Genomic DNA, 27,515 nt, shown 5'->3' with positions numbered 1-27,515 from the left:
AATTGTTTAATAATTTTTGAAGTAAAATGTGTTCCTTAGTCCGAATCAATGTAGCTTGCTAACCCGTATCGAGGTATAATTTCCTCCGATAAGAACCTTGATACTGTCTGGGCTGTAGCCCTGGAGCTTGGAAAAGCCTCCACCCAGTGGGTTAGTTTGTCAACTATGACTAGTAAAAATTTGTATCTCCCAACCTTAGGTAGATCAGTGAAATCTACCTGGATTCTTTCAAAAGGTCGGTAAGCTGCTGGGCGACTCCCCAGTGTTAGTTTCCGGGAGTTTGCCCTATTTATTTTTTTTTTTTTTTGCAGATTATGCACCCCTGTACCTCTTGTTTAGCCAGTTCATATATCCCTTTACAGCCAAAGAATTTCAGGAATTGCTCGGCTAGTGCTTGGGCCCCCCAGTGTGTTTGTTGGTGCAATCTCCTTAGAATCTTCCTAGTGTATTCTTTCGATAATAATTCCCTCCAGTCTGGCAACTTCCACTTACCTCCTTCCAGACATCCCCCAATCTTCTGATAATCTTCTATCTCCTTTTTGGAGGGTTGGGGGGGCGGTTCCTGGGTTTCCTCCCTTTCAACCTCCGGGATACTTACCTTTAACAAAGCTGCACTTTTTGCCTCTTTGTCAGCTAAGTTGTTCCCCCGAGTTCGGAAGTGCATCCCGGCTTGGTGTCCTTTTACATGGACTACAGCAACTGCCTTTGGCCCTCTGATAGCTTTTAATATTTGTTTAATTATTTCTTCATGAATTAGCCCCTTTCCCTGGGTATTTAGCAGTCCCCTTTCTTCCCAAATTTTCCCAAAGGTATGTACTACCCCAAATGCGTATTTGGAATCAGTGAAAATCGTCCCCTTTTTCCCTTCAAGTCCCAGCAATGCCCTGTATGCGGCATATAGCTCACAGACTTGAGCCGACCATCCTGCATTCAGGGGTCCGGACTCTATCACTTTTCCCGTTTGCCCATCAATGACCGCATATCCCGACTTTCTTTTGCCTTCTATTACCCTTGCAGAACCATCCACAAACCATTTTTCCCCTTCCTCGAGCTCTTCTTCTTCTAAATCCGGTCTTATTTTGGTTTGTAGCTCCACCATCTCAACACAATCATGAGACAGGTCTCCTGGAGCATCCCCAAATAGGAATTGGGCCGGGTTTTGTGCCGGGGTGGTTTTTAGCTCCAAGTCGTGGGAATGAATTAAAATGGCTTCGTATTTCAGAAGCCTAGCGTCTGTCAGCCACTTGTCAGCTTTTTGCTGTAAAATGCTTCTTATATTGTGGGGGGAGTAGATGGTCAATGAAGCCCCGAACGTTACCTTTTTGGCTTCTTCTACCAATATTGCCACGGCCACAATTGCTTGTAAGCAAGTGGGCCACCCCCTGCTGACAGGATCCAGGAGCTTGGATAAGTATCCGACCGGTTTCTTGGCCCCTGCCCAGTCCTGAGTTAGAACTCCATGGGCAGTATGATTGCTAACATCTACAAAAAGCTGAAAGGGCCTTTTTATATCAGGGAGACTCAATACAGGGGCTGCCATAAGGGTCTCCTTTAATTCCCTGAAGCCTTCTTCATCTTCTTCGGTCCATTTGAGCCTATCCGTGGGGTCTCCTTTAATTCCCTGAAGCCTTCTTCATCTTCTTCGGTCCATTTGAGCCTATCCGTGGGGTCTCCTTTAATTCCCTGAAGCCTTCTTCATCTTGTTCGGTCCATTTGAGACTATCCGTGGTAAGTTTGTCATAGAGAAACCTTACCTTTTCACTGTATCCTTCAATCCATTGCCTACAGTAACCCAAAAGTCCCAGCAACTGCCTAACCTCCCTTTTTGTTTTCGGGGGAGGCAGTGCAATTATTCCGGCCACCTGGTCTGGATCTAATTTCTTTTTCCCTTTTGTTACCCTGTGCCCTAAGTATTTCACTTCGGGCTCCGTGAATTGTAATTTGGACTTTGATACTTTCAACCCCCATTTTCCCAGGAAATTCAAATAATGCTATAGTTCCCATTTGTTCTTCCTCTTCATTAGAACCAGCTACCAATAAATCATCTACATATTGTAACAGTTTGGTCCCAGGAATTGGCACAAATTCACTAAGCAGTCTTTCAAGGGCTTGACCAAAAAGATTAGGTGAATCCACAAACCCTTGAGGGAGGGAAGTCCACCTCAACTGCTGTTTTCTTTGTGTGTCTGGGTCCTCCCACTGGAAGGCAAAGAAATCCTGGCTCCTCTTGGCTAGGGGGCAAGTCCAGAAGGCGTCTTTCAAGTCAATCACGCTATGCCATATATCTTCCGGGGAGATATTATTCAATAAAGTATACGGATTAGAGACCGTGGGAAATAGGGTTTTTGTTCTTAGATTTACTGCTCTTAAATCTTGTACCAATCGGTAACTACCATCTGGTTTCTGAACTGCCAGGATAGGTGTATTATGTCTTGACATGCAAGGTTCTAATGTGCCTCTCTTTATTAAATCCTCAATTATTGGTTTCAATCCCTTTCTTCCCTCTAAAGGGATGGGATATTGTTTGATCCTTATGGGATCTTCTGGTCTCTCAATTTTGATGTGGATTGGTTCCATGTTTAATTTTCCAGCTTCCCCCGGAGTGTGCCAAACCCTGGGATCAATCTTTTCCTCATCCTTGGTGGTTAGCTTATATAAACTTACCATGAGTCTTGAGTCTTTCGTTATTATGCTTATTCCTAGCATTACAATCAGGTCTCTTCCCAGTAAATTGTATTCTGTTTCTTCTACTAATAAGATGTCCTCCACACAGATTTTATTCTCAGATTCTATTTCTACATCCCTCAAGACAGGGACTTGAAAGGGTTCCCCCTTTGCCCCAACTACGGTCATAGAATCCTTACCTTTTGTGCACCCAGGGGGTAGTTGCCAGACTGTGGTTCTTTCTGCTCCTGAATCAACCAAAAAAAACAACTCCTGCTTTTGGGGTCCAACCTTTAATTTTATCAAGGGCTCTCCAGATGTTCACGACCCCAAATTATAGAGCCCCTGACACCTCTAATCCTCCTGAAAAATCATTTCATCTTTCATCCTTTTTTTACAGTCCCACTTGAGGTGTCCTCTTTTCTTACAGTAAAAGCATTCAGGGGCACTTAACTGTTTGTTCTCCCTTTGTGTAGGTCCCGCTTTCCCTGGGGCTTTCGAGCCTGTGCCGGCTTTCCCATTGTTTGGACTTGCTCTTGTTTGTTTGCTTCCCTGACTGCTGCTACCAACACCTTGGCTTGTATCTTTTGTTTCTCCTCATCCCTCCTCATATATACCTTTTGCGCTTCTTTTAACAATTCTTGTAGGCTTTTCTCTTGCCAATTATCTATTTTCTCCAATTTTCTCCAAATGTCCTCCCATGATTTTGCAACAAATTGCGTTTTTAAAAGGATTCCCCCTACAGGGGATTCGGGATCAGTACCTGAGTACATTTGAAGGCTCTTCCTGAGCCTTTCCAACCATTCTGTGGGAGTTTCATCCTTCCCTTGACACTCCCCTAGTGCTTTACTAATATTTTGTCCTTTGGGGACTGCTCCCCGGATACCCTGTATTACCATGTTTCTTAGTCCGATCATTTTGGCCCGATCCTCCTCCGCCTGAGCGTTCCATGATGGTCTTTGTTCTGGCCACTTCTCTGCCCCGCTCCCTCCCTGGGGGTTTCTGAATTCCCAGTCCTTGATGGCAGCCTGCCTTATCATATCTCGTTCCTCTGCATTAAACAAGGATCTTAATATGGCTGAGATATCATCGTATGAGTATACACTATTTCCCAAGAATTCGTCCAACCTCTCCACCACCCCCAACGGGTCATCTATTAGTTTCCCCATCTCCCTTTTAAAAGCCCTTACATCCCCCGTATTGATGGGAACGTTTACAAATCTGATGACTCTGGGGGCGGTTGGGACTTCCCTTAAAGGGTATAGATTAGGTCTGTCCCTTTCATCATCACTATCCTCCGTATTTTCTCTCCTTGCTTTACGCCGAGTTCTACGGGCGGGAGGAGATGAGTTTTCTCCAGTGTGAAGCGGCTAAGCGGCTGTGTGTGTGTGTCCCCGTGTTGGGGGGGGGGGGGGGGGGTGGTGTTGAGAAGGTCCCGGTGCATCTGCAGCCAGTATTTGGGCATTAGGTGGCAATGCAGACTGAGCTGGAGGTGCTGTTGGTGGGGCGGTGGGGACCTGTGCTTGTGATGGAGGAACTTGGTATGGGGGTGGTAGGTTTTCCAGGGGTGACACGCGGAGCCAGACTCTAAAACTCAGAGACAGAGTGAGTTTTAAAGTAGGTATGTTTATTCGGCCAGACGCATGTGGGACATTTCCCCAAATACATGCGTGCCCCTTGCTTACACACGTGTTCTTTTATCCACTGGAGTGTTACATATGCATTAAGTTTCCCCATGGGTCATTTCCTGGCTCCCCTCCCTCTCTGCTCTGTATGTTAATCAGCTTGTCGGTCCTCTGCGCCTGCGCAGCTGTCTCTGGTGTTTGTCCCAGGCTTCGGGGGTCGTAAAAGGGATGAAGTAAGAATGGTCTTCTTCAGGCTGACTTTTCGACCCCACTGCTTTGCACATGCCCATTGATTCCTTGGCCACGGTCCAAGCCAGGGGCCAGGATCCATCTGTTTCCAGAACATAAAGGGCCCCATTTTCAGTTGTCTTTACACCCTGTATCCTGTTTTTCATATACATTCTTCCTCCTTATCAGGTCTCTCCTTGCTGCTCTGCACGTAGTCTCTTCCTTTCCCATAGGCCAGGATACGGTATATTCTCACATAACCTAAGGATGTGGCCCTAAGCAATATCCAATATTTTATATGCCTATTACTATTCAATACCTTCTAATTTCTATGATTAATATCTTCTAACCCCATGTTTCAGGGGTTCCCAAGTTTTACCTGAACTTACCTTGCTGCCGGAGGTCTTAATAGGGAACAGCCGCGCGCTAGCATATTCCCACAGCCTGGCATACCCCAGCTCTTCATCATCCCACTCCCCTTCTTCGTACAAGTGCTCAGAGAATGCTTGGCAAAACCCACCCTCAAAGGTACCAAAAATGGGCCAGTATAGGAATCCTCCAACTTCCCTGTTTCCCCATACCTCTACACAGTAGTGCATCATCTCCTCTCCGGACCTCCCCCGCCCCAAGGAGCAGCCCTCCCAGCGCTCCAACATCCAGCCCAGGGGACCCTCCCTCGGAGCCGTGGGCAACCCGTCCTCCCCCCTCATGATTTATTTTTTCCTGATTTTAAGTTCTTACCTTTTCCGGATTTAGAACTCTTCTCTTGAGTTCTCCCCTGGACTTTACTGTTCCTTTGTCCCATGCTTGAAGTTTTTCCTTACCGTGTTTCCGAGTCGGTGTCCGCAAGCCGTTCCAAGAAGTCACTAACTCGCGTGCTAAATGTATACTCCGGTCCTGTCCCGGACCGAGTCTTAACTCCAGTCCTGTCCCGGACCGAGTCTTACCAAATGTTTAAACCGGTCTGTCCTGGATCGAGCCTTGCCAACTTAGTAGCCGCACAGTGAACCACTCTGTGGGTTTTCAGTTGGAAGAAGGGTGAGCTCTCTTTTACCTGTTTCCCTGGACTCCCCGAGTCCAGAAGTTGGTGAGGTTTACCAATTTCTCGAATCCACGAGAACATACCTTCCCTCCCCCGACCTGTCCGTGAGTGGATCCCCGTAACTCCCCCGAGTTTCAGGTTGTATGCGTGTTGTGAGTGTACCCGAGTTCTTTCGCTTCCCCCGTAGCCGACCATTTCCCTCATGGGATAGTGAAACTGCGGTTTATTGGGGTCCGCTCTCGCCCCATGACGAGGTCACGTCTCACACACACACCCACTCATGCCTCACTCAACCACGCGATACTTACGGCTCCTTTTCCCGCATGGATTCTTCGTGCACGTTGATTTTATGAGTGAAAAAAATTTCTGCTGCAGCCTCGGAGACTTAGGCTCTGAATTCTGAGAGCTCTGGGCCCACCTTTTTTTTTCCTTTCCGTGGCTTTTGCGGCTTTTCCTAATCTGGTTGGTTCCGAGGGATTCTTCCTCCCCGTCTGGCCGCTGAACTCAGCGAGGCGCCACCCGGATTGAGGATAGGGAACCCCCTGGATACCCCAAATTGGATCACGTCGGGGTCACCAAGATTGTTATAAATGAAAAATGATCCAGCCAAATTAAAAAAATAAAAAGAATTTATTTTAGCAATAGAGATCTAACTTAGCCAGCCACAAGGTAAAGGACAGTGCCAAGCCCGGGATCGGCTCTGGGTGCAAGACACAGAGATCAGCCTCAGCAGAGGTTTCACTCTATGCCTCCACACCACCATCCTGGTACAAGCGATTTTTTAGGGAAAATTTTGCCTGAAGCCAGGATTTCGGCATTCAGTCCTTTGTTTCATTCAAAGTCCCATAAGTTGATGAGATTTCCTTCTCGGCGACAAGGCAGACAAATTCGAAGTCTGGTGTCGTGGAAACTCTTGATGAAATTTATGGGAACAGAGTATTCACATGTATCGGCCCGGTGGGATGTTCCTGATGATGATCAGGGCCTGGGTGTCTCCATATCGCCTCAGATAAGGCCCATGTCCTGGTGAGCCACATCCCCTTGCTTGTAAATCAGGTTTCAACACACACTTAGTTTTGCCTGAAAAGGGGGGGCTTCTAATGCCAAAGGGTACATCCTAACAACTATTTAATATTATATATATATATCATGCAAAAAAATGGCACGAATTATACCTGTTACATATAACACCACCTTCTTCCCACTACCAAAAAAAACCCTTTCTCTCACAATACAATTCAATACACCTCCCTCCAAGGAGATAAAGTGAGGCTTAAAATAAACAATCCACATTACATATACTTTCATTCATCTACTTTTACTCACTTTTATTTCTCACACATATTCATTCACACCCTCAGGCCTGTTCATTCATACTTCTCAACTCCTGTTGTATTGTGTTATTTGGTTTGTCCCTGTTTTTCCATCGTTTATGGTTTCATCCCAAGTTGTCTCCCCTTCCTTAAATGTCAATCCCATCCCTACTCCTCCCAAATCCCTAGAAATTTCCTCGTCAATCCCCATATCCCCTCTCTGGCACCTTGTCTGTCACTTGACTCTCCAGCTCCTCTCTCTAGAAGCTTCCACGAAGGGCGTTGAGTTATTGGCCAAGGGCCAGGGGTCCCCCCTCCTCAGCTCCCTGATATGTTGTCCTGCTTGTCAATTACTTCATGTCCCACTCCCCTCACCAACGCCGACAGTGCCTTCTCAGGAAAGGGCTCATAACCCTTAGCCATTCTTCCACACTCCTGAGCACAGAAGGGTGTACCCTGCAGCCACTGTGTCAGGGCTAGCATGGAAGCACCAAGAAGACTCTTGGTGGACACTGCGGCAGACTCCTGCTTAGCTGAGTTTTTAGTTTTTGGTGCCTCGCCCACCCGGACTATGTAAGGTACTTTTTTTCGACACCCCAGAACCTTAAGTACTGACACCCCTAAGTTTTTCCACTGACCTAGGTTCATCACTCCATAAATTTCCCTTTTCTTTTATTGGACAGAGGAAGGAAAGATTAGCAAACCTCTTAGACTTACACAAAGCGGATCTCTGCTGCCAGAGAATCACTGGTCCGTGTAGGCCCCACCCTGACCCCTTCTACCTCCCCCAAGGTTTGGCTATCCCTCTTCCCTAGAGGTAGCCTCAGAGTCAGGGGTTTGGACTTCTGCACCTTGCCCGATCTGGACTTCCCACCCCCCCCTTGCCTTGGGGTCAGCCTCTCTGGGCTTCAGTACCACCGGGCCTCCGGGAAGGGCCTTGAATCTGGTCACCTCTGGTGCCAGTTCACCTGTGAGGCTGTCTGCATGTCACTTACTCTCTCTTTCACTATGGCCCCCCAGACGCCCAGGGAACAATGGCTTGTTTGCGGGTCACACAGACTTTTTGCCACAGCCCCCCCCCCCCATCATTCTGCCCAGGAAGCTGAAGCTGATTTTGCATGTGACTCACATACAGCAAGACAGCAATAAGGTACCTTTTACTTAAAATCACAGATGTTACTGGCCATTTCAAGGTGCTCTTGGATCTCACACCCTTGAGTCTCTAGTGTTTGCTACTCTCAACCTAGCAGCTTTTAAGCCTAGATGCTCTTGAGTTTGCTATTCTCATCTTAGCAGCTTTTAAGCCTAGATACTCTTGAGTTTGCTACTTTCATCTTAGTAGCTTTTAAGCCTAGATGCTATTGAGTTTGCTACTCTCATCTTAGCAGCTTTTAAGCCTAGATGCTCTTGACTTTGGCACTCCCGAGTCTCTTGTGTGGTTTTAGACCCTCAACCTAGCAAAATTTCTAGGGCCCCCTCCCTTTTGTCCTGTTTCCTAGTGGATCATGCTAGGAAACTCCTCTGCTCCCTTCCTCTGAGGGGTCCAACCCCTCCCTGGGACCCCGTCCCAGTCACAGTTTCCCCGGGGGATTCTCTCACTCCTTTTATCTCTCGCTTAATTTCTTTACTGGCCGCTTTTCTTGTGAAAAGACGGAACCACAGTGTGGGAGACTCATCACACACTTGGCAAGTCTGGGATAACCGGCTCGCCTCTCATTCACACACATTCATCCCCCCATACCTGCACCCCCGAAAAGTACTTACAATCCTTTTTCCTTTCTGGGTCTTTGTGTACATTTAGTCTGAGGGGGCCAATTACCATGGTTTTAGGGAGCCTTTTCCCTTTTCTTTGTTTTATTGTCTCTTTTGTCCACTGGTTGGAACCTGCATCTGCCGATCACACTAGAAGAAACAGAGCGAGGCTGCCAAATGGGCAGGGAGGGCCTCCCTCACGCAGAATCCTCTGAGGCCCCGGCAGTGAGATGTTAAATCCGAGTCACGGCACCAGATTGTGAAAAACGCCAATCACTTATTTTAAAATTTTAAAAGTTTAATAGTAATAAAATAGTTATAAAAATAGTAATGAAATTTAGAGCAATAAGAATTTGGACAATCAGAGTTAGGACAATAAAGGACAATAAAAACCAAAGAACTATGGACGTCCGGGTGTCTGGCACTCTGCCATAGAAAACACACTTCGCTAACAAAGGATTAACCCTTAAAAGCAATAGCCTGTTGCATATTCATATATCTCATACATGATGCAAACATTCTTTTCAAACAAAGGATGTCCTCTTCTTAATTTCTGCCTCCCCCCCCCTTCATCTTGTAAATCAATTTCTTGGCTCCTAGAAGTCTGGAAGAAGTCTGAACAGTCCCGATAAGGAGGCAATAATTCTTGTCTTGCAATTTTGGTGTCTTGTTGCTGTTATCTGTATGCAAAGAATTTCTTGGTTATCTTATCCATTCCTTGAGCTTGTTACAAAAAGTATCTTACATCATAGTTTCTATTTTAATATTATGCTATAGCCTAAAAACTATATTTACCACACTACTTAAAAGAGAGTAATACAGCATAACTTTCCAACATAACACATATAGTATTCATTTTAATATTTGTGAAAAGCCAATCATATCATATGCATCTATAACACTTATCATCTCCAGTTTTTGGCTCTTGGTCCACACTGTCTTCAGACAATGAATGCTGATAGTTGTCATATCTGTAGCAGGTGTCTTCTTCATATGTTCATTGGATGTCATCCCATCCAAGCAGGCATTTTAACACAAGCATACTTATATCAGCTATTTCACTAAGCTTAATTAACAACAGAAACAAAAACTATATCTTTATAACAAAGTTACTTTAACATCACACATAGAATCCATTTTAATATTTGCAAAAAGCCAATATTATGTCTCTATAACAGGCATGTGCCCCAGTGGACTCTCTCCCTTTATTCAAATAAAGTTGCAGGACTCCTCTGTCTCCTTTATGGACACTGGCTTTTCATAGCATGATTTTCTATACAACAAGCATAAAACACCTCCTCCTCCCCTTCCACCACTAGACCAGAGGAAATAATGCCTGGCACTGGCTTCACTTTGCAAAACTTTGTCAGAGTCTAGGACATCCCTCTGGCTGCCCTGGCTGTCTCAAGACCCTAGCAGGGATCTCAGAGACCCTGGCAAGAAGTCAAAAACATCTGTGGCTTCAATTTTAGCCTGTGGAAAACTGCCAACTCGGTATGAGAAATTACAAGTCACAAGGGTTTTAGTAGTGTGATATTTAAACTAACACAGGGTGGAAAAATAGAATTTTGGGGTTTTTAAGATAAGGGGTTCAGGGGACAAGATGGAGAGATTTGGGCGTGTCCTGACCTTCTTCTTGTCCTCCATGTCTTGCTGTGATAGTGACACTTTTCTATTGGTTTAAGGTAGGGACACACTGTCCAACATAAATGTTAGGTATTGGTAATAAATTGTAAACATAGTATACGTAACTTTTGATATAAAAGGCAAACACCGCCCGAGAGGGCACGCAGAATGTTATGGCCTCCTTGCTAGCCAGAGCTCGGCAGGTCAGAGAGAAACTGTTATAGATAAGAAGAAATAAACAACCTTGAAAACACAATCGGAAGCATTCCAGACTCCTTCTTCAGCTGCATTCGGGCTAAGGGAAGCAAAGACTGTTTTCGGATCTTTCTTGGGGTCACCCTGACCTATAGGAACCCCGAGAGAGAAATCCACAAAACTTCATCCCAGTTTTCCCTAAAAAGACCCTTTTATCTAGCTTGGCTTTATCACCTGGCTTCTCTGAGTGAATACAAGAGCCCAGTGCACAATGAGGTGCTTAGTCAAACTTTGAGGTACTCTTCTCCACCAAGAAACTCCCTTATTATTGGGGAAATAAAGGGTATTCAAATATTTCTACGATTATGCTGCCTTAAAACTGATGTGGATGGATGTGTGCTTTTCCTTATGTTAACATGGATCATGAACTTTTTCCTATGATTATAGAAGCAACAATTAAGAGTAACCCAAACCAAATGATCACCAATGAGCAACATTGTAGAGAAAAGAAAGACGGGGGGAAAAAAAGCATGATGTACAGGCAGACTGAAAAGAAAGCCAGCTCCTGACCACTTGAAACCCTCTGGTGTCTCAAGTCACGCAAAATCAGTAAACATACTATTTTCCTGAAAAATATGGCATTTCTTTTATGCCTTTTTTGGTGTCTTTTCACCTAACAAACCTGAAAGACAAGGGTGCTGCAAAAAGCCAAACTGAAAAAAAAAAAACCTAGAAAAGAACCTATCAGGCTTTCCAGCTTCCCCTGAGGATAAAACACCCAAGGGATAATAGTCTTTAGCAGTTTTCAGTTGTGATTTACCATGATTAATGCTCCTCTCTACATCCTCCCTCACACGCATAACCACCACTTCCATTTTGGACAAAACACCTTAATTTTGTACCAAGGCCCTCTCAAAAGACGGAAAACCTGCTGCCAAAGCTGCTCTTGGGGGAAAGTGCTATGCTCCAGGGCATCCAGCAGGAGTGCCTCCTCAGCTGTACCGGGCAGGCATGCAGCCCTTCGTGAGGGGACCCACGGCAGGTGTCGAGGCAGCCATCTCTAAGGAAAGAGGCTGAGACGTATGGAGCAAAATACCACCTTCATCCATCCCGGAGGAGTCTGTCGCTGTGCCCAGCTAGGAGAGGGGCAGAAAGTGCTAGAGGAACCCCCGGGCAGGGCCGGAGCCGGGAACAGGCCCGCAGCCGGGACAGGCAGAGACAGGCCCAGACACCTCCACACCGCTCTAGGCAGAAGGAAATGAAAGTATCCTCGCCCCACCCCTCTTCCGCTGAGGTGATGTCACCGTGAGCACCTCCTGATTGGCTCGGCGGGAGTAGGTGACCTCGCGGAGTGACGTCAGCGTGTCGTTGAGGCGGCGAGGTGGAGGGTAGGTAGACAACATGGTCTCTCCTGGTTGAGGGGCTGGGGGTGGTGATACGGTGTGCGTTTCTTACCGGCGGGTGGTGGCCAGTGACCGCGGGGACAGCTGGAACCGCCAGGTGCCGCGCCGGTAACGAGCGGGCCGGTATGGAATGGGAATACAGATGCTGGTCTGGGTGAGGGGCGCAGACGGCCGCTCCTCGGGCCCTCCGCCCCGCTGCCGGGTTAAACGTCGCTGCCGCTTCTCCTTGTCCGGGGCGAGGGACCATCCGCGCCCCCACCGTGATTCAGCTGATGTGACGTGCTGGCGGGGCGGCTGCAGGGCCGCTGGCCTCTCGGGGCCGGGGTTAGCATGTTTGGGGGCTGCTCCCCCGGCTGTGGAGGGGAGCGAGCCTGTGAGCGCTGCGTTACTGCATGGTCTTGCTCCGCCTTCACGGCCTCTCGGTATTGCTTTTGAAGTTACCCTTTAATGGAGGTGCTGTACTAGCTATGGGGAAGGGAATGAGACTCAGATGGTATGTGTGGTAACAACACCGTTGGACCGATTTCTTCAAGGCTGTGTGCCAGGATGGTGTTACGTTGCAGTACCACAATTGTACTGACTTCAGGTTTTTGTACATGCAGAGCTGTGATTCAAAAGTGTCAGTGATACTTTAAATCACCATTGCAATTGGGTGATTTAAACTTTTTAGACTGTCCTGGTTTCAGCTGGGATAAAGTTAATTTTCTTCTCAGTAGCTGTTACAGTGCTGGGTTTTGGATTCAGTATGGGAATAATGCTGATAACACGCTGATGTTTTGGTTGTTGCTACGTGGTGCTTACCCTGAGTCAAGGGCTATTCAGTGTCTCAGGCTCTGCCAGTAGGTAGGTGCACAAGGAGCTGTGAGGGAGCATGGCCAAGATAGCTGATCTGAACTGGCCAAAGGGATATTCCATTCCATAGAATATCATGCCCATTATATAAACTGGGGGAGTTGGCTGGGAGCCACCAATCGCTGCTCGGGGACCGGCTGGACATGGGTCAGTGGGTGGTAATTGAACTGTGCTGCACTTGTTTCTCTTGGGTTTTATTCCCCTTTCTCTTTTTCATCATCATTATTATAATACTTGAAACTTCAAAGGGAAAACCAAGGAAATCTTATGTATATGTGAATGAATAAATGTTAGTTTCTCTTTAGTGAATTAAACTTCAATTTTCAGACTACTGTAAGAGTACACTTATTAGGTGGAAGACTTACTGTATAGTTTATGTTGATGGATAAAAAATCATCAAAACCACGTGGAAGAGTTCCATCTCCATTGTTTACATGGTGTTTTGCAGTGCCTGGTACTTGTCCTAGAGACAAAAAAATCTCTAACAGAATAGGAGTCAGGTTTCTGGACCAATCCAGCAGACTACATCTAATTCTGTCACACTGGCAGCCATAGCAGTTTTGGCTGGTGCTGGTGGCAAAAGTGCTATAATCCCACAGAAGTTATCATCTTAGTCGTTCTCCTTTTTAATTGTATAAGCTTATGATTTTGTGTTGTTTCCACAAACTTTAGGGATTGATAATTCAGGACATTCAATATTGCTGTCAATTTCCAGTCTATATCATAAGTTTTTGACATCAACCTGTTCTTGTATTTTACACTTAGTGCTGGGTTAAATATTTTGATAAATGAATCTGTGAGAAATTTAGTTTTACTTATTAGACAAAACTGCTATCCAGCCTTGTCTGGCATTTTGTTTCTAACATAATAACTCCCAGTCTTTTCAATCATAAATTCCAAAGATTCAGCTGTCATTTTACAAGGATGCCTAAAGGCATGACTATCTATTTAAAATTGATCTGTGGAATTCAGATCAATGTAAGTGTAAAGAAGGTCTAATGGAGCTGTAATTGAAAAGCTCTGAAAGAGGTTATTGAAAACGATTATTTGAAGAAAAAGTAAAGAAGGGTGAGCTCACAGTTGTTGTGTGGTAACTACTTAAGTACATAATCCTCTCTGGTACGCAAGTGCATTGCTTCATGCTTTGACCCCATGACTTGGTTTGAATAACCTCATGTTCTGTGTCCCTAATGACCTTTTGCAGTCAGTATAGTCTTGTATGAGGTCTCCTAAGAAAAACTGAGCATTGGGATTTTTCCCTCACTTAAATGATCAGATTTATTCCAAATCCTTGGTTGCATAGGGAAGGCATTTTCTTTAATGTTAAGAAATACTGTCTTCCCTGTGATTGGGAAATTTTGAAAGAACAGCTTCTATGTCCAGACTTGATAATGGTGGGGTTTTTTGTGTGTTTTCCCTTTTTTTTAAGGCTACAAGGTCTTTTTGGAATCCTTTAAGCTTGCAATGTACTTGAAACATGGAAGTATTTAAAAGGGGAAGCACAATATAATTTCTCTGACTTTGGTTTAAATCTTTTCTGGAGGGGAAAGCAGATTGGTTGAAAATGCCAATGTTGCATTAGTAGTGTTACAGTTTTTAACTGAGTTAAAATGGAAATTCTGAGCTTATGTTTTCTCAACTGCATTTTGTATCAGAAATTCTTACAACAGAGTAACATTTTAAGTGGGCATATCAGAAGAACATGAGTCCTATACAAGAAGCACTCAGTTCTTCAGCTGGAAGATGGTCTGAATATACTTAAGCTACTTAGCTATTGGTAGATGTTTTCATGGAAGCTAGTAAAGAGTTGTGAGCTCCTGGTTAGCCTGGTTTATGTTGCTGAAGATCAACATTCATGATAACTATCTACTAGATTATGTGAAAGATTTGATTTACGCCCTTTCCTAATGTATATATTTGTGCTTGCACCATTTGGAATCTCTAGGCTAGCAGCAGATGAAGTCATAACTGAAATGACTGGTGAAGTTTGTTCCCTGAATTTGTGAGGTTGGATTTCTAAGAGTATGCATATGACAAGTTATGTTATCTTAAGTGTTAGCAGCATGCTTAATCTAGACATAGAGATCATGCTTTTTTGTTTAACTTGATTTGTTTCATCAATTCTGAACTCTAAATTAAAACTAGATTCCTAGTTTATAAACACTCTGTAAATTGTTAAAGCATTGTTAAATATTTGACTCATTAATAGTAGTATGAAGTCTTATGCTAATTAAGTTGAAGTAGCTAAATTTGTTTATAATTACTAAATGTTTCCATCTGATTATTTTAAGCTCTCAGAACTGGTAGGCATTTGCTCTTCAAGACTTAAGATATAGGAAAATAGTAGTTAAAAGCAGTTGCTCTGCTCATCAAAATTAGGACTTGTTTCATTACTGCATTGTGAGATTATTATAGCCCTGACTAGTAGTACGAGTGCTAGATCATATTTTCTTCCTTTTTTCCCCCCTAGAATGTAGGAATTGCACAGCATATTTATATTTTCTGGCATGGTTTATCATGCAAATGTCTGTGTTGCTGCTATTGTATTTCAAGGAGGGGGAAATGGTCTAGTGTAGGGAGCACTGGACTCCAGGACGGTTTGGATGGATGAGAGATCTCTGAAGTCAGGTCTTAGAAGATGTGGTTTATTAAAAGGGATGAAAGGCCCTGCTTGGAGTTGCCAGGCGCAACTCGTGGCAGGCCCAGGGAGAGAGGGAGAGAGAGGGAGCGAGGGTTCCAGGTGAGGGTCGCAGGGGGAAGATCCAAGAGAGTGTCGGGTCCCTAGGGCACACCTTATCAGGGGGCTTCAAGGTGGGCTGGAACAGGACTTGGGCCAATGGAGTTACAGATATCTGATACTTCAGGGGAGGGTTACAGGTATGGGATGAACCATACATTGGGGGTGAGACAGAGCATTCCATTTGACCTTTGGACCTATCTGTAGGTAAAGGGCATTGTTTAATCAGAAGGGGGGATTGCTTTCAATCTGGCTATACTATTGTTTTCTAGTTTTTCAGTAGTCAAGGTTTGTTATCTCAAATCTAGTTCTCATCTCAATGTCTGTATTTTCCAAATCTTTTGCCAGGCAATCATATTTATAAGGTTTTCCTATTTCATCTTCCCCAACAGTCTAGTTTACCACCCTGTCCTGGTTTCAGCTGGGATAGAGTTCCTTTTTTCATAGTAGCTGGTACAGTGCTGTGCTTTGGATTCAGTATGGGAATAATGCTAATTACACACTGATGTTCTGGCTCTTGCTGAGCAGGGCTTGCCCTGAGTCAAGGGCTTTTCAGTGTCATTCTCTGTCAGGGTGGAGCTGCACAAAGAGCTGGGAGGAAGCACAGCTGGGACAGTGGTGGTAACACCTCTGTGATAACATATTTAGGATTAAAGAAAAAAAGTGATTGTGCAGTTGTAATTGCAGACAAATAAGACTGGGGTGAGAACATGTGAGAAAAACAACTCTGCAGACACCAAGGTCAGTGGAGAAGGAGGGGCAGGAGCTGCTCCAGGTGCCAGAGCTGAGATTCCTCTGCAGCCCATGGTGAAGACCATGGTGAAGCAGCTGTCCCCCTGCAGCCCATGGGGATACAGAGATCCACCTGCAACCCATGGAGGAGACCCATGCCAGAGCAGGGGGATGCCTGAGAGGAGGCTGTGACCCTGTGGGAGGCTTGTGGAGAGAGGGGCCCATGATGGAGCAGCCTGTCCTTGAAGGATTGCACCCCATGAAAGAGTGACCCATGCTGCAGCAGTTTGGGGAGGACTGTTGCCCGTGGGATGGGCTCATGTTGGAGAAGTTTGCAGAGAACTGTCTCCTGTGTGAGGGACCCCACGGTGGAGCTGAGGAAGGACTCCTCTGCCTGAGCAGTGGGAGAAACAATGGATGATGAAATGACCATAACCGCTATTCCCTGTCTCCCTGTGCTGCTTGGGGAGGAGGTAGAGCTGGGAAGGAGGGAGGGGTGGGGGGAAGGTGTTTTTAAAAGTTTATTTTACTTCTCATTATCCTGCTCTGATTTTGGTAGCAATAAATTCAATTAATATCTCCAATTAGGGCCTTTTTTTGCCCATTATGGTATTTGAGGACCTCCTGGTCCTTATCGCAACTCATGAACCCTTCAATATATTTTCTCTCCCCTGTCCCAGTGTGGAGGGGAGTGGGAGAGCAGGTTTGGTGGGTGCCTGGCATCCAGCCAGGGTCAACCCACTACAGGGATTTACCTAAAAGGGGGTTGATTGATGTTCGGGGATGGGCTGTGTATCAGTCAGCGGGTAGAGAGCAATTGCACATCAGTCATTTATCTTGGGGTTTATCTTTCACTTTCCTCCCCCTTTTTATTAATATTATTATAATTTTAAACTTTAATTTGCGCGGCGTCTCTCTGTGTTTTCCCGGTCCCCCGGGCAGCTCCGGCACCTAGAGTAGTGCCCGCCTCCCTCCGGGACCCGGGATCACCGCGTGTTTCCGGGCTCAGCTCCGTGTCGCAGTCCGGGCGGGGGTTGCCAGCGGATTCTCGCCACTGCGAGCGAGAGACACCAGTAAAGAGTGAAGGAACGTCCGCCTTTCCCACGCTTGCAAGGCTGAAAGTCCTTTATTGCCGCGGGGAGCTGTGCCGAGGCGCCGCGACCCGCTCCCACCTTGCGCGTGAGGAAACACGGCCTCGGGCACTCCGAGGCGCGGGATTATATCGGGGGCAGGGTGAGGAGAGCAGAGGCCCTCCTGCCCAATGGGGACAGGTGCCGTGGCGATGACGTGGACCATAGCACCCAACGGGGACTCGGCCGGGGCGGATCCCGGGCTCTGGGGCGGACAGGGGATGGGAATTCGGAGTGAGGGGCACTGAACCCTCCGGGCAGGACGGGGAATGGTCACAGGAGTGGCTCTAACAGCCGGGGACCCAGAGTGAACAGCCGCGGGGGGGAACAGACACACAGGGGGTGCGCGAGGGTACACAGAACACGGCTAGCTAACAGATCAGAACCTCCAACCTAAACCCCAAACTGCGATGCAACAACTTTGTTTCAGTTATTTAATTGTTCTTATCTCAACCTATGAGTTTTATTTTTTTTTTCTAATTCTCCTCCCATTCCCACTAGGGTGGGGTGGAAGTGAGCTTGCGGCTCTTGCTGACAGTTGGGGTTAAACCATGACACCCTTTTCTTCGTGGTGATGTAGCTTCTACATTAGTGAAGCTGATCTCAAGGCCAAAACAGGATGTAAACTATTTTTTCTTTTCTGCTTATCTGTTTAGATGATCTTTAAATCACTTGGGTAGCAGTCAATAGTAGGAACTACACTAAACCCACATCTGTTCTTGGAGTTGACAGAACCTGTGTTATCTCCTTATATGTTGTGTTTGGAAGTCAGGCCAGCCTTAGATATTAGTTGCAGATTCTTTTCTCTTGTGACAGGGCTCTCTTTTTGGAAAGGGTCCATTTTAAAAAGGTCACCCATTTGCTGCAACAGTTAAATGGGAATTTAGAATAGGTGCATCTTCTAGACTCTTGTTCAACACATCAGTCTCTGGCCAAAGAAAAAGCTTGCACTTATCTGCCTTGCCCACCAGGCTGTCTATAAGTAATTTTTGATTTTCTTATGTTCTTGCCTCTGAAAGTTGTAGTTCTAGAGGCTTGTGTGGTATAAAAGCTTCAACTTCATTGGAAACTTATATGGCTGGTAAGTAATTCGGTGATTGAAAATTGGTGCATTAGTGTACTGTGTTTTCTCACCCTTGTAGCATTTTCCCTTATTTTTAGGTGAAATGTATGGCAAAGGAACTTATGTCCCAAATATACTGTCAGAATCTTGAAGGAGGAATAGAGCTGTCTATTATCAGTTAAGAGCCTTAAATCCTTAACCAGCCTAAATAGTATGTGCTTTTAGCAAGTGCAGTGTCTTTAATCACAGAATATGCTAAGTTGGAAGGGACCCAAAAGGATCATCAAATCCAACTCCCAGTCCTGCACAGGACCATCCCTGTGCCTGAGAGTATTGTCCAACCACTTACTGAAGTCTGTCAGGCTTGGTGCTGTGACCACTTCCCTGGGGAACCTGTTCTAGTGCCCAACCACCCTCTGGGTCAAGAACCTTTTTCTAATATCCAATCTAAACCTTCCCCGACACAACTTCAGGCCATTCCCTCAGGTCCTGTCACTGGGCACCAGAGAGAAGAGATCACTGTCTGCCCCTCTTCTTCCCCTCACAAGGAAGTTGTAGACTGCAATGAGGTCTCCCCTCAGCCACTCATACGTCTTCCTCTCAAGGCCCTTCACCATCTTCACAGCCCTCCTTTGGATGCTCTCTAATACTTTCATACCTTTCTTATATTGTGGTGGCTAAAACTGCTCATGATATTCAAGGTGAGGCCACACCAGTGCAGAGCAGAGCAGGGCAATCACCTCCCTCAACCAGCTGGTGATGCTGTGCCTGATGCACCCCAAGGACATGGTTGGCCCTTCTGGCTGCCAGGGCACTGCTGACTCATATTCAACTTGCCATCAACCAGGACCCTCAGGTCCCTTTCCATGGCACTGCTTTCCAGCGTCTCATTCCCCAGGCTTGTCTCATCCCAGGTACAGAATGCAGCACTTTTCCTTGTTGATCTTCATATAATTGGTGATTGCCCAGGCCTCTAATTTGTAATGGTCTCTCTGCAGGGCCTCCCTGCCTTTGAGGGAGTCACAAAACTGGGAGGAGCTGCTATCATATGCAAACTTGCTTAGTGCCCCTTCCAGTCCTGTGTCCAAGTCATTTATGAAGATGTTGAAGAGCACAGGGCCTAAAATTGAGCCCTGTGTGTCGGAACCCAAAATGCTTTTCCGACATTTTCAAATATTCCTATGAGTCAGAGACCCTGGCAGACAGCTGGAGACAGCTGTGATTTTAATTTTGACCCATGGAATGAGTTACCAGCTCTGCAGGAAGAACAAGAAGAGACAAAAATCTAGAATTTACAGTAGATAAAGTAGAAGTAGTTATAAGTTAGAGGAGAGTATTTTTACATTATGTTCATGGGGGTTTTGACCGATGTTCGGGGGGGTCAGGATTGGTACAGGGGGGGTATGAAAAATCCAACATGGAGGATTTGGGGTGTGACTTGTCCTTTTCCTCCTTCTTCTTACCCTCCATCTTCTTGGTGATGTTGGCATCTTTTAATTGGGTTTTACTGAAAACACACTGTCCAACATAGGTGCTAGATATTGGTAGGAAATAGTAAACATGTAGTACGTAGCAGGTAGTATTTAATCTCTGTGCCTGCCTCTCAAGGTCAGATGCTCCCTTTCTGCCTTGCTGGACAGACCTCAGCAAGGGCACAGAGAGAATTGATAGATAAGAAATAGTAAACAACTGTTAAGAAGTCTGCGCCTTCTCTCGGCCAGCAGCCAAAGAGACAAGCTTCCTGATAACTTGAAATAAATCATCCAGAGACCGAATACTGCGGCTGCTGTGTCTTCCTTCGTCAGTGCAGACCAGTGAAGGTCTTCTCCACCATCCTGGAGTCACCTCAGCACTAGAGGGACATCCGAGACCTGTGGAACCCCATTAGTGACAGGTCACAAGTCTGATGTCACCCCATTCACTAAAACCCTTTGTTCCTGACCTGTGAGCCAGTTGCTCACCCATCACACGGTATGTTTATCCAGCTGTGTGCTGGACAGTTTGTCCAGAAGGATCCTGTGAGAGACAGTATGACCAAAGTGGGACATGACATGAAGATAGCTGCATAACTACAGGTGTCTAACATTAATGTAATGAAGCCATATGGAACAAGAGAGTGAGAGATGCCATGCTTCTCTGAGAGTGTATGGAAGGGCTGCCTTCTGCTTTAACTTCCCATTGACCGATATGTACTGAAGCAGAATGTCTAGTTGCCCATTATGTCATGCTAAGCAATGGCACAATTTGAAGAATCAATTTCTCCTAATGTTTGTCACTGTTAGGAAGATTCTATCCAACATCTGCATGTAAAGTCCTATATATGGATGTTATTGCCATCGCTAGAGTATTGTCTTGTAATCCAATAATGTGATCTGCATGCAGACCTACTCTTCAGTGGCTCTTTTCTCCATGTCTTTCCTACTCATGTATTCTGGAAATATTTTTAAAAGTGCTGTTTTATTGATTCCTGTCCTTCTGCTCCTCATTCATTGCACTGGAAATAACTGAACTAGTTTGATGTTATGGACTGTCCTTCAGATTTAGATCTCTTGTTACAGTTGCTTGGGTTTTTGATCCATGGAGTATGTATGCCGCAGAGATCTAATCCCTTCCTCCCTCCACTGTTGTCAGTGTAACCCCTATTCTGCATTTGGTTAAATGCAAGATGACCACTTGTATCCCATAAGATGGAGACATGTAATTAAATTTGTTTCAACCAACAAATACTGAAAATTGAATGGAAACTTCCTACCAGCATTTGCTTCAAGGAGGGTCTGCTTTGTTCTTGTTGATCTTAAAATAGACCAAGAACCTTAATGTACTTTATCTCTTGGATTGCAGTAAATGTATTTAAAACTTTTTTTTTCTGTTAAGACTGGTCATAGTGATGTTTGCTTTTTTTTTCTGCAGGAGGTGTAGTTGCAATGTGTCAAATATAGCTGTACAATGACTTTATCCAAAGAGCTATTATCAGTGGCTCAGTATCACTGTGCTTTATGAAAGGGGAGTATCTCCATGCAGATGACTCTGTTTGTTTGCCGAATTGTAAGAGGTACAAAGCAGAAGCAGTTGCTGCAGATTTTGGGCTGATGTCATCCATTTGGAGACCGCAATAAAAACAGAATCCGTTTTGCACTGTAGTAGGTGCTGATCAGCTTTTTACTGTCAGTCTCAGAGACTTCAATTGTGTAGCAATAATGGAATGCTTACATAGGTGGAAAGATTTGATAGAACCTTGACTTTTGTTTTATCTTAGCAACAGGCACTGTCTACTTCTGGTTTTGTGGTATATACAGCAAACAGAATTTTTAAGCATTGCACACAGTAACACTAGAACAGGCTGCCAGCCACATTTCATCACCTTTTCAAAAAAAATTAATTAAAATACTGTCTTGCAACTAATCAGATTTGAAAGGCTATTCAGGGACCACTGTTACAAGCATCTTGTTGCTCTGTCTTGCACTATATACAGAATGCTGGTGTTGGTTTAGCCTTTCACTTGCACTGAAACAAGTAGTTACAGTAAAAACTTAAACCACTGTCTAAATCTGAAATACCTGTGGTGCATTAGAAATCAATCACTGGAATCAAACTGCTTTTCACTGTTTTTCAGTGTACAATCAGTAATAGTTAATGAATGTAATATAGGCAGCAAAAATTAATCTCTTTAAAGTCGGGGTTTTTTGGGTATTTTTGTAGTTTTCCGAGTGAATGGTGCATCCTCAGTTGTGCATTCTTAATTTACACAATAAGTATCAGCAGGCAAAATGGAAATTGCAAGATTTTTTTCTCTGAAAATCACAGACGTGCTACACTGATTATAGTTGATAACTTGGGGCATTTTGATTTCCTCTAACCCATAATACTTTCCTCAGAAGGTGGGAGTTACTTCAGAAAATTCATGTGGTCTGGAATCTAGACACAGTTGCACCCCAAAATGAAGGATATAGCAACAAAAGACCAATTCTTCTCGACAAATAGTTAAATTGGTTTGAGTTATCACTGAGAAAGCTGTTTCAGGTACCATTAGCAATAGGATGCTTCCAATTTGACTCGTCAGAGCTCTTTCAGAAGGAAAGGAATGTAGATATAAACTTCAGGGAAAACACCAGTAGAAGGAACATCCAAATAAAATTATAATTGAAAAATCTCCCAACTTCCTAGCAGCTTCTCATGGTAGTAAATTTTTTTCCTCATCTGTGTGAGACTCTGCCTTTGATATCTTGCCTGCACCAAGTCACACTTCCCTATGTTCTCCTTGTTATCTGGCAGCACAAGTAAATAGTCATTCAGGTTTAAGTGGTGACATGTCAGGTGGGCTGTCTTGGTTACCTGTGTTGTCCCTTCAAGCCTTTCCAACTTGTCATCTCTCTCTTTGTGCCAGTTGTTTCTGTCATCAGTTTTGTCTTGTCACTTCTCTGTTTCTGCATCTGTATTTTTTTTTTTTGTTTCTTGTGGTTGTTTCCCTGTGTGTGTTCCCCTCCTCCCCTTCTATCATCATAACTCTGAGATCCTCTGCTCTCATCTTGGGCTCTGGTATGCTGTGTTCCTCTGACTGTCTGGTTTTAAAAATGTTGCCCTGTTGACTCAGTGTTAAGTAGAAAATGAACATACAGGAAGGGAAGAGGTTGCCTTATTGGCTGCTGACATTAAAGCTGCTTATAACTTTAGGCACCTGTAGTCCTGATCTCCTCTTCAGAGAATTAACCAGAACCAAGAATGAGAGAATGAGGCTAAGGATGTCTACATTTATAGAAGTGAGCTTGTAGGTGGCTGTAAGAAAACCTTGTAGTACTATGCAACTAACTTGTTTCCCTAGACCGGGAAAGGTGTTTTATGTTCTTTGTCAACTTAAAGCATGCAGTAAAGCATCAGACCAAAATTTGTTCCCCTATGTGCCATTCCCACAGATGCCCTTCAGCATCCTGTTCTGGACTTTGTTCTCCAGAGGCAACAATGATAGGTCTGCAGTCTTCCATAAACTCGTTTGGAGTAAGGCTTTGGGAGCAAGTCCTTTAAATTTCTAAAAGAGCAGTAACAAATGTAAACAAACCTTTACTGCACAGTGTAGCAACTTTGACTAAAGCAAATATAGTTCAGACCCAGAAGCATAGTAGCAACATCAGTAACTTTCTAACTGGCTGCAATTCTTTTTTTTTTTTTTCCTCTAAGCCAGCAAGACAGAGCAAAAGCAAGATGCTTATAATAGTGGTCTATGAATAGCCTATCAAATCTGATTAGTTGCAAGACACTATTTTAACTAAACGTTTTTTGGAAAGGTGATGAAATGTGGCTGGCAGCCTGTTCTAGTGTTACTGTGTGCAGTGTTTAACAATTCTGACCATGCCTTCTGCAGTAATGATATCTTAATAAGTACACAGTGCATCAGGAAGAACTATTGTGATATAAACTCAAATGCTACCTGAATCTCTACAGTGTGATTGTCTCTCTGGAAATGGTGCATTTCATGATTAGTTTGCTATTTATGTGCCTTAGCTAGTTCTGTAGTTAAAATAAGGTGTTGCATATGGCACAGGAATAATTTTTCCCACTGTGCCTTAAACTTAATGCAGATGCCTGGTCTGCACTAGGATTTTACTACAAGATTGCCAACAAAAGCAAGATACTTATTGTTTACGTGGGATATTTTGACATTGAGGATGCATCCAAGGCTTTATGCAGCTCCAGATTGATATACTACTGAAAACCTCCCTGGATGCTAGATGTGCACCTCTTTAACTTTGCAGGATTTTTATGCATTGCTACTAGTGTTCCTGGAGTAAATTGATTTTATCATGGTAACTTAATGTTCTGTTGCCCAAGATCAGTGTGTGAGATGGTAAACTTAAAATGTCCTTGCAATGGCCTACTGGAGAAGGGTTATAAATTACCATTCTAAAAATTATCTCTTTGAATTTTCTTTTCAATGTCCTTTATGTAGGTACAGTCTGGAGTAAGCTGCTTCTGGTAAATGAGGTAGACAGCATAAACCCTATTGCTTGTAGATAATTGGTTCTGCACTGAAAAAACTTGTCAATTGAGTTGCCAAAGTGAGTAGGTTACTTTCATAAAAAAATTGAAATCCTTTAGAAAAGTAGCACTTGCTTTTCAGTCTGAGGTAATAACTAGAAGAAAGACAAACTTGGAGAAATTAAAGAAAGTGTGTAGAAGCCTTCTCCCAAGTTCAACTCTGCTATAATAGTAGTGAATGATGGGCAGCCATAGAACATGCTTGCAGACAGTGCCTCACAGTCTCCAATGACATACAGAAGACCAGTGAGGTACATGGAGTCTGTATGATTTCACAAGTGGCCTGGCTTTTTTGATAATAACAAATCAAGTTGACATCTTAATTGTTACTCTCATACAGAGGAATTAGCAACGTAGCAGCTTGTCTTGACAGTGTGATCTGTGTCTGAAAGGTGCAGCCTCTTTCATATGTAGGTAGTATTCAAGGTATTCAGGGTGCTGTAGTCTGCAGTCTGATCTCCCCCTCTGTGGCACTGGGACTAATAAAGCCCATTCATCTCTAGTGGTTGACATGCAACTGTACTGGGTGGTCTTGTGGCTTTGCCCTTAACATCCTTCCTGAGGTGGCAGGCTCAACACTGTTTCACCACCTTTTTCTTCTGCCTTTGAAACTGCTATGTTTTGTTTGCTTCTGAGAAGCAGTTGCTGGCTAGTGCTGAAATCAGTTCTCTGGGTTTAGTGGACTGGTTTTGGACATAACGCCAATGTTGATAGAGATGGTGAGATGTGCTGAGAGGAATCTGACAAATGTTGAGCAGAATGACACTCTTATGTACAAGGTACTCCTGGAGCTGCCCAGCATGACTCACTTGCTCATGGCCCAGTACCTGCTTACTGTATTTCACAGTCTGGTTGCACCCAGGTAATCTTCATACAGCTATAGCTTTAGCTGTGTGTTGAAATTCCATTAGCCAATATGGTTGGTTCACCTATTGATTTCAACAAAATTTTGAAAGGGACTTGAGCACTGTTGCAGCGTGGCAGTGTGGTAGAAATGCTGCAACCTTCTTCAAAGCATCTCCTTCAGAAGCCGCTCAGAGTAAGGCCACCAGAACAGCCATTTCAAGTACATGCACACACACACGCCACAGATAGCTCAGCAGAGGAAAGACGAAGAAGAATCTTTGTATGATGTATTCCAGCGAAGGTTTATTCCAAAGCACGCCGAAGGGATCAGGGACAAAGACAAAACCATGTGGTCTGCACAGACTTAAGTATGGGGTCAGTGACCAATGACCTGAGGGCACAGGACGGTGCAAAGGGCAGCAACCTGTAGGGGGGATGATGGATGAATAATTGGGGTGGGCAGTGTCAACTGGCCAATGGGGGAAGCAATCTAATGTAGATTGACAGTAGTGCTGCAGAGCACCATGGGCTAGGTCCTTTCTTTAGCCAAGGTGGGGAAAACTATGGTATATTCTTCCAAGGCAAGGCCCTGGGGATTTCCCTGAGGGGGAAGGATTCAGAGGATTCCACAGAGCACAGCAAAAGGGGCTTTCCTAAAGTACTTGAAACTGGCTCTTCCTGCCCCTAGATGTGTCAGCAGCTATCAGGAGGAGTAGCTAAGATGTCTATATAATCCTCACCTTATGACACCCTTTAAGGTAACATTAGCAGTTAGAATCAGCAATGGAAACAGTGAGGCTAAGAGTAAGATCTTGATAGGGAAATGATGGGTGTGAATGCTAGATCTGCTCCACTTTGTACTTTGAGTACTGTCTGCTGCTGGTGGGGTGTACCAGTGTAGTGGGTCTAGCACTGGCCAAACGCCAGTGCACCCACTAGAATTATTTACTCATTTTCTGCTGTGAGATAAGGATTAGGAGGAGAGCAAAGCAGGCTCAAAACTTTAAAGGGTATAAAGAAAACTTTATTAACAGAACTAAAAGAAAAATAATAAGAAATCAGAATAAACCTTCAGAACACTTCTCCTCCCCCCAACTCCTCTTTCTTTTCCCACTGACAACGTAAAGAGACAAAATTTGATATTTTCAGTCAGTTTACCACCTCTAAAATAATCTTTCTTCAGTTTACTTAGGGAGAGGAGTCTCTCCTGCCATGCCATGGAGACTTTTCCACAAGAAACAGTTCTTTCATGGTTTGAATTTTCATCAATAGCAGCCGCCCGGAAATCTGCAATCGTGAAGTCCCTCAACAGTTTGGTAGTCTTCCCACAACTACCACCATGTGTCATCTCAGCTTATTGGGGTGCAATTTTAAGGATGAGCTGTTCTAGTATAGAAACAAAAGTTCTTTTATCTCTGGGAACAGAGGTTTTCTTCTCCCATCCCTGAGGCCAGGTTTCTCATCTCTCTCTGTTCAAGCTTTTCATTAGATCACAGCTACTTCAACATCTGCTTGCTTCAACACTGGTGCTTCTGCTCATGGCTATGACTAGAATGCTACATCCCCCCAATGCATTCCATGAGTTACAGGAAAAAAAAAAGTCTTGTCTTGGCTGCTTTCTGCGCGGGGCTGCAGGGCTGCCTCTGTTCTTAGCCGCATGATTTTCCACGGTTCACGGCTGGAGCAGGGCCCAGCCCAGCGGTCAGCGTCCAGTTGAAATGAACAGGGCTTATGCCTGTATTAATGTTCAGCTCTTTCATTAAAAAAAACAGCTGGGCAGGGGTCCCAAACGGAGCTCACCCCCGTCCGTCACTCAAGTCCTGAGCAGTAGCTGTCTCTTCTCCTTCCCTTTTGCACAACCGGCGGCCAAAGGGTGAGGAGTGCAGAGTCTGTTGCAGAGTCCAGAACTACAGCTGTCCTCGCTCCTTCCCTGGCAGCAGCACCAGAGCTCTCTGTCTTTTCTCTCTCCACTTGCCCCACCCCACCCCAGTCTAGTTGCTTTGAGGTTATGGTGACAGACAAAAGTTGATCACGGGTTGTGTTTCCCTCTTCCTCGGCTAGGGCATTTGTCTATCCCCTTCTACTGTGTTTAGTTTTTTATTTAGGGGTGTCTTTACCCCCCAAAAATACTCCCATGATCCCAGGGGGTTTTCTTATTTGCATGTTAGTCCCAGAATGTCAGTGTGGTGGGGGGGAAGGCAGGTTACCTTCGGGTAGTTTAGAGAAAACAAACAGAGCAATTAACTAATTAACATTTAAATATAGGTAGCCAGCAGT

The 27,515-nt window shown here is 44.7% G+C and overlaps 1 protein-coding gene across 3 annotated transcripts in view; it reads left to right on the top strand.

Moving 5' to 3' along the window:
- Positions 1-11,717: 11,717 nt before the first annotated feature.
- Positions 11,718-27,515, top strand: part of LOC137464323 (ubiquitin-associated protein 1-like) — a 69,138-nt gene continuing 53,340 nt past the window's right edge. Inside the window, exon 1 of one of the 3 annotated variants that reach the window (XM_068175605.1) lies at positions 11,718-11,833. The gene's annotated coding sequence lies outside the window, so the exon portion shown is untranslated. Of the gene's footprint in view, positions 11,957-27,515 lie in introns of all 3 variants that reach the window. The other 2 variants (XM_068175606.1, XM_068175604.1) reach the window with 2 other exon arrangements.

Source organism: Anomalospiza imberbis, chromosome W, assembly GCF_031753505.1.
Source record: "Anomalospiza imberbis isolate Cuckoo-Finch-1a 21T00152 chromosome W, ASM3175350v1, whole genome shotgun sequence".
Taxonomy (NCBI): Eukaryota; Metazoa; Chordata; class Aves; order Passeriformes; family Viduidae; genus Anomalospiza; species Anomalospiza imberbis.
This window is presented reverse-complemented; position numbering and strand designations above follow the sequence as displayed.